The sequence below is a fragment of the Pongo abelii genome, chromosome 2, assembly GCF_028885655.2.
Source record: "Pongo abelii isolate AG06213 chromosome 2, NHGRI_mPonAbe1-v2.0_pri, whole genome shotgun sequence".
In the NCBI taxonomy this organism is placed as follows: domain Eukaryota; kingdom Metazoa; phylum Chordata; class Mammalia; order Primates; family Hominidae; genus Pongo; species Pongo abelii.
In genome coordinates this window covers 108,329,290-108,336,709 of record NC_085928.1, presented here as the reverse complement: position 1 = coordinate 108,336,709, position 7,420 = coordinate 108,329,290, and the positions used below count along the sequence as shown (strand labels likewise).

The 7,420-nt window shown below is 43.5% G+C and overlaps 1 pseudogene; it reads right to left on the bottom strand.

Annotated features, from left to right (window-relative positions):
* Window positions 1-351: 351 nt before the first annotated feature.
* LOC100457552 (vascular endothelial growth factor receptor 1-like) lies at window positions 352-1,722 on the bottom strand (annotated as a pseudogene).
* Between the last annotated feature and the right edge of the window lie 5,698 nt (window positions 1,723-7,420).

Genomic DNA, 7,420 nt, shown 5'->3' with positions numbered 1-7,420 from the left:
TGCCCTGAGGTCTTCGGGGTTGGAGCAGGGAAGTCATTGGGCTTAGAAAAGATTTCTCTAACACTGAGTAACATGAGGATTTAGCAGTAGTGTTCTTCACTTGTCACTATTTCTGTATCTGGAGTTAACATTCTTGTTAGTCCAAAAAAAAAAAAAAAAGCACTATTAAAAAATCATGAAAAGCAGCCGGCTCCCCTGGAAAGGTAAAGGTGTAAACTTATATATGCATAATACTGGCAAAAGCTAGTTTTCTGGGGGTATAAATACACATGTGCTTCTAGAAATAAGGCTTCGTGTCAAACTCTAGAAGGGTGGAGTACAAGACAACCGAGTTTTAGCCGACTACAACTCTCAGAGGGGCGAGGAGCAGCACGCCATCTTCCTTTCCAGCTCAGCGTTGTCCAAGGTGAACCTGCCCTTGCCTTCGCTGATGTGCCCACTGTTGGAATGGCGGAAACTGGGCCTGCTGACATCAGAAAGCCCCAACTCCTTACTTTTACTAGTTAGTCTCAAGTCAATCTTGAGCGAAGCCTTGGGTTTGCTGTCAGTCCTGGTGAAGTGCTTCAGCATGGGAGAGGCCAGCAGAGAACTGCTGTCCCCCTGGTAGTCATCAAACATGGAGGTGGCATTTGGCAAAAGTTCTTCAAAGGTTTTGATTCTTTCCAGGCTCATGAACTTGAAAGCATTTACGTATCTGACATCATCAGAGCTTCCTGAATTAAACTTGGGAGCTGAAATACCTTCCTTGAAGAAGTCCTCAGAGAAGGCAGGAGTTGAGTATGTAAACCCACTATTTCCTATCAGTATGGCACTGAGTGGGATGTTGTCTTTACCATCCTGTTATACATTTGCTTGAAGCAAATCACCTAGTTTTTCCACAAGTTCTGCAAATCTTGGCCTTTCTTTTGGGTCTTTGTGCCTGCAGTCCAGCATGATCTGATAGATTTCAGGAGTGGAGTACTCAGCAGCTCTCATCCTCGTGCCTTCCCTCAGGCAACTGCAGAAGCGCTCATCCATTTGCATTCCTGGGTATGGAGACCCGCCTAAGGAGAAGATTTCCCATGGCAATACTCCATAAGACTGTAGATTTTGTCAAAGATAGATTCAAGAGCCATCCATTTCTTCATGCCCTTGGTGCTGTAGATTTTGTCAAAGATAGATTCAAGAGCCATCCATTTCAGAGGAAATCAAGTACCTCTTTTTCTCACATAATCGGAGTTCTTGTAAATATCCTGGGCAAGGCCAAAATCACAAATCTTCACCACATTGTTCTCAGATAAAAGAATGTTTCTTGCTGCCAGGTTCCGATGAATGCACTTTCTGGAAGACAGAAACTTCATGCCTCTGGCCACTTGAAAACTGTAAGAAACCAGATCTTCCATAGTGATGGGCTCCTGGTAGAAAACGTCAGAATCCTCCTCTTCCTCAACATCACTCAGATTTTTATCTTCCTGAAACCTGGAGCTCCCAAAGCTCTCGCTGCTGGTGATGCTATCTAATTTTGGTTTCTTGCCTTGTTCCAGGCCTGGCTCCGTTTTTTCTTTCTTACGCTCCATGTGTAATGCCACATCCTTGTTGAGAAAAAATAAGTCACATTTGCTCTTGAAGTAGTTGGATAGATTTCTATATTTGCAGTATTCAACAATCACCATCAGAGGCCCTTGGTTTGCTGATCTGACCCCGATCTGAAGGAAGCAAGAGGGTTGAGAAGGAAGTCCAGCTGCACTGTGGGGCCCATGTGGTGCCCTGAAGGCCTCCTCTCCCCTGCCCTGCATTTCCACTGCATGCCTGGGCTGGGCGCACAACCCCTTATCTTCTTTTTTGTGTTTTATTCTACACATAAGATACTACTACAGTAGAACACTTCTGTAAAAATAAACAAATGCATATTCATATGTCGGAGGCACATGTCCAGAACTGTTGTTGATGTCAGCGTGCAATCAAAAGCACAGAGGCCTTTGCTTCCTACTCCATCCTGCAGCCTCCACTGTGGGGCAGGGGTACTGTGCCAAAGGGGGCTCCAGGCAGCCCTGCCTCCGTCCACTGCTTTGGATTTGGCCCACATTGAGCTTTCACTGCCCTTGCTTCCTCTTGGCAGAGATTCTTCCTCTTTTCCTTCACTCTGCAGGATCTGAAAGGACACAGACTCCTTTCCAAAGAATGCTATGTTTTGAAATGCAGAGACACAGAAAGTAGATCACAAAATTAACTCTGTGGAAGTGGTTCCAGGACATCTCAAAAGGTCTTGGCATCAGCTCTCCCTGGTCTCCACTCAGTTCTGCCCTCTTAGGTCTCCTTCTGTTCTTTCTCAATGAGCCCCACAGAAGTCCTCTTCCTTTTTGCCTTTTGCACACCCATGTACACATCCATGAGCACACCCTAGGCTCCATGACCCATGACCCACCTCTGTGCCCACTACTGCCAGCAGTGCTGCCCAGGCCAGGGAACGTTGTGCTACTTTGATCTCTATGGCATTGATCTTTGGCTTCCACAAAGGGAGGGAAGCGGGCACAGCTCAACAATGCCAGTTAAATTTTTAGCTCTCTTACAGAGATTATTTTATAACTGATTACAGAATAATGTTCTATGGTAGCATTTACTGCTTAGTCAATTTTAAGGAAGAAAACACAGGTTAGGATTGCTAATGCGAAGGTGAATGGTAGTGGTGAAAGTTCAAATGGATCTTGACAGACTGGGTCACTGAACTGAAAATAACAAGATGAAATTTAAGGAGAAAGAAAGTAAATCTGGGAATGCTCTGATACTTTAAAAAATAGCCATATACAAAAATGAGATGGTAAGAGCTGTTGATGGATATCAGTTCAGGGGAAACAACTATTTTGTGACTAGGTCATAAGTAAAAAAGGCCTACTTATAACTAGGCTAATAAGAGCCCATCTTGAGACACTTGCTAGAAAAATGATTGTGAAGAGCTGATTATTCCCAGGCTTAGAAAACAAATGTAGTCTACTCTCCTACCATCTACCGAGCACTTGGGAAGAATCAAAGCCTCACTATGGATAGTTTATCTTCGGGTTGAATGAACAACTGGTTTTGGAATATATACAATGATCACCACACATATAATTCAGCAGCCCCATTACACTAAGTAACTGGTCAACTCTTTTAGATGTGAAGGGTTAGAAATAACATCTCAATTCTGATTCTGGTCTTTTTCCAGATGCTTTTCTGTCTTCAGTATCTGCTGTTCAGTTCTTAGGTCTTGGGCTACTCAGAAGTTGGCTGACTCAGAATAAGGACACCCTGTCCTTGTGAACAAATGGAAGAAAGTGAGGTCCTAGTTACTGAAGGGGAATGTGAAAGGAGCTTGATGACGTTCCATTGACCTATTGCAGAGGGTATTCCTGCACTGGAATTGACAGTCTGCAGAGTCTTTTAGTCTCCAAAGGGGTCAAATGTGGAACCGAAAAATTGAGAGCATTTTGACTCTAGTCTTGTAACATCTCACTCAACAGTTGCCAAACAATTCTGAAATAAAATTTTAAATGTTAAAAAAATCAGATGCTGTGAGGACATCGTGGTAGCAAGCATCTGGATGGAAAAAGAGGAGTAAAGTACTGACTCCTAATAGACTGGATGGCTAGCTCTAGGAAGGATGGAAATTGTGACCATGGTGTCTGTATTATTTTCCCATTGCTGCTGTAGCAAATTAACACAAATTTAGTGGCTTAAATTAGTGCAAATGTATTCTCTTACAGTTGTGGAGGCCAGAAGTTTGAAATGAACCTTATGGGACTAAAATCAAGGTGTTGGGAGGGCTGGCTCCTTCTGGATACTCCAGAGGAAAATCTATTCTTTGTCTCTTTCAACTTTTCTTGGCTGATGGCATTCCTTGGCTTGTGGCTGCATCACTCCCATCTCTACTTTTGTTGTCACACTGCCTTTTCTTCATTAGTAGTCAGATCTCCCTCTACCTTCTTCTTATATTCTTGTGATTATGTTTAAGGCTTAGCAGGATAATCTCCCCATCTCAAGATACTTGACTTAATCACACCTGCAAGGCCCTTTTTGCTATATAAATTCACAGGTTCCAGGGTTAGAGCCTGGGTATCCTTGGGGGCAAGTATTCAGCCTCCCATAGTGTCTTTATAAGAGGCTTCTTTCCTTTAAGCAGAAGGTACTCATTCTTGGAAGCACTTGTGGTTGCCTTTCATCTTGAAGGTGGCAGGAGTCTCTAGTGCCGCAGTTGTACACTAAAGTATCTTTGGGGGCCAGCAGGGGTACATGTGTAGTTACAGACAACAAAGAGAAGTGGGGCCTACGGCTATGTAAGGAGTACAGGGCATCCAAATATGATGGTATTAACATTAAAACAACTCACATCACTGCTGCTAGTCAGATACCATCAGTGGACTAGAGTTTAATGGTTTCTTACTTTTTACACACTCACTTTGTGTTTTTTATTGTACTGAAACTCATCAAAAAGTCCAGAAAAGAAATTTCTTAAGGAATATTAACCTACATTTCTTTTAATTGAGAGAAGCCAGGGCTGGCTTCTAAAATCTACACACTTATAAGCTCAGATGGAAACAAAAATCAAATTCCAAATACAGGAAATGAGGTTTTCCACTAAAAGATCTTCAGTAATTCTTCCATCATTCAGTCATTTACATATTTAAAAAACCCCATGAGTTCCTTATTAATCAGCCGCAAAATAACTTTAGTCATATTTGACCAAGCACATATCAGACCATCTAGAAGGTGTTCACCTTTTGCAGAGCGAGTTCTGTATTGGGGAGTTCCGGAGGAAGTAAAAGAGAGTTGCTGCCCTCTGCAAAAGCCATAATATGACAAGAGGATGCAGTTTTTAAAAATTATACGCATGTACCATTAGCATTTTGGGCTTTACCAATGGACATGAACAAGTGTGCTCTTGTTGACATTCATGTCCATAATTTGATGACTTTGAGCTTCTGCCTACTTGTGAAAAAGCTACTAAATCTTCTACCAAGTCTTATTTCACGAGATTTCTGGCACTTCCCAGGGAGGTTGCAGGTGTCCATTCATCAGGCCTGGGCTTTGTTCCCTGACACAGCCAGCAGAGCAGTAGTCCCCAGACACAACAGCTCTCAGAGCTGCCACTCCAAGCCAAACTTCCACTCCTGGGGGTAGAAATTTGCAGGGCCCAGCGGGGGTTTACAAAGAGCCCTGATTTGTCCACTGGCATGAGTGAGGGAAGGAGGGTTGGATATGCATGCGTGTCAGCTTAGTCATTCAGCAATGTCTGTGGTGACGGGGACAGCTGCCTGCTGGCGTCCTTGACACCTTCCTGGATCATAGTGTAACAACAAAACCAATGAAAATCAACCCGCTTAAGGACATGTTGGCCAAATGATACAAACTTCCAGTTAAGAGTAAGTTCTGGGGACCTAATGTACAGTATGGTGATGATCATTAGTAATACGGTATTGCAGCAGTTCCCAACCTTTCTGGCACCAGGGACCAGTTTCATGGAAGACAAGTTTTCCACAGACCCAGTGTGGCAGGAACGGTTTTGGGATGAAACTGTTTCACCTCAGATATCAGGCATTAGATTCTCATAAGGAGTGTGCAACCTAGATCCCTCATATGCACAGTTCATGATAGAGTTAAAGCTCCTATGAGAATCTAATGCTGCCGCTGATCTGACAGGAGGCGGAGTTCAGGTGGTAATGCTGGCTTGCCCTGCTGCTCACCTCTTGCTGTGTGGCCCAGTTCCAAACAGGGCATGGACAAGTACTGGTCCACGGTCCAGGGGCTGGGGACCCTTGCTGTATTGTATACTTGAAATTCACTAACAGTGTTGATCTTAAGTGTTCCCACCACAGTGATAAGTATGTGAGATGATGCATATGTTGATTAGCTTGATTGTGGTAATCATTCACAATGCTTATTTGTATCAAAACATCATGTTGTATACCTTAAATATAAACAATTTTTTTTTTGTCAATCATACTTCAAAAATCTGCTTCGGGATAAAAAGAGTACTTTACGGTGAAGAATCTTGAAAAATACTACCTCAGCCAGATGACCAGTTAACATGAACAGGCGTGAGGGATGTTTATTGTCTGTGCCCTTGATATCATGTGATGAGATAGGCACTGTGCTTTGTGGTCTTCATCCCCAAAACCCATGCCTCCAGTCTAATTATGAGAAAAACATTAGACAAATCCCACTTGAAGGACATGCTACAAAATACCTGACCAGCACTACCAAAACTGTCAAGTTCACCAATAGAAGGAAAGTCTGAGAAACTGTCACAGCCAAGACGAGCTGAAGGAGATACAACTACTAAATGTAATGTGGCGTCCTGGACATAGAGAAAGGAACGCTAGGTAAAAACTAAAGAAGTCTCAATAAAGTATGGCTTTAATTGATAATAATATGATCAATGCTGGTTCATTAATTGTAACAAATGTATCACCAATGTGAGGGGTTAATAATAGGGAAAACTGGGTATGGTCTTATGGGAACTCTCAATACTATCTTTACACCTTTTCTGTGACTCTAAAACTGTTCTAAAAATAATTTATTTATTTATTTATTTATTTATTTTATTTTTTGAGACGGCGTCTCGCTCTGTTGCCCAGGCTGGAGTGCAGTGACACGATCTCAGCTCACTGCAAGCTCCGCCTCCTGGGTTCACACCATTCTCCTGCCTCAGCCTCCTGAGTAGCTGGGACTACAGGCGCCTGCCACCACGCCCGGCTAATTTTTTGTATTTTTAGTAGACACGAGGTTTCACTGCGTTAGCCAGGATGGTCTCAATCACCTGACCTCGTGATCCGCCCACCTTGGCCTCCCTAAGTGCTGGGATTACAGGCATGAACCACCGTATTTTTTTTTAAATTAATCCCCAACATGCAGGCTGTGTGTTTGCCTGTTTCTGGACTATTTTCCAGATCAAAGACTAGCTGAGTGATTCATTTTGTAATTGGTAACCCTCACCCCAGCACCCCTCTATGGCTGCCTCATGGAGCAGGCTTCTATTCTGCACACCTCCTCCCTCTCTGCCCCTCCCTCCAGGTTGGCCCGTCTTCTCCCACCTCTCCCCTCCCTCCTGACAGGGTCTGGTCCTTCCTGCTGGAATTCTGTGGGTCATGAGGAACAGGGGATAAAGTGTCAGGCCCCAAGGCAGAGGCTGGATCTGGGGCAATGTTGGGGCAGGAAAAGGAATCAAAGACAGAAGCACAGGGTGGCAGAACCGAGGTCCTTCAATGAGGATGGACACATCAGAGCTTTTGAGTTGTTTATTCAATAACTTAGGAAATATTTTTAGGTGTCTACTATGTGCCAAGCCCCTAGGCTGGATGCTATAAATACAATAGCAAGCAAATTAAATCTACTCCCAAATAATACAATAATGCTTATTCTCGGTTACCTGGACAATGAGCATCTTGGGATTAGGGACACTCCTTCT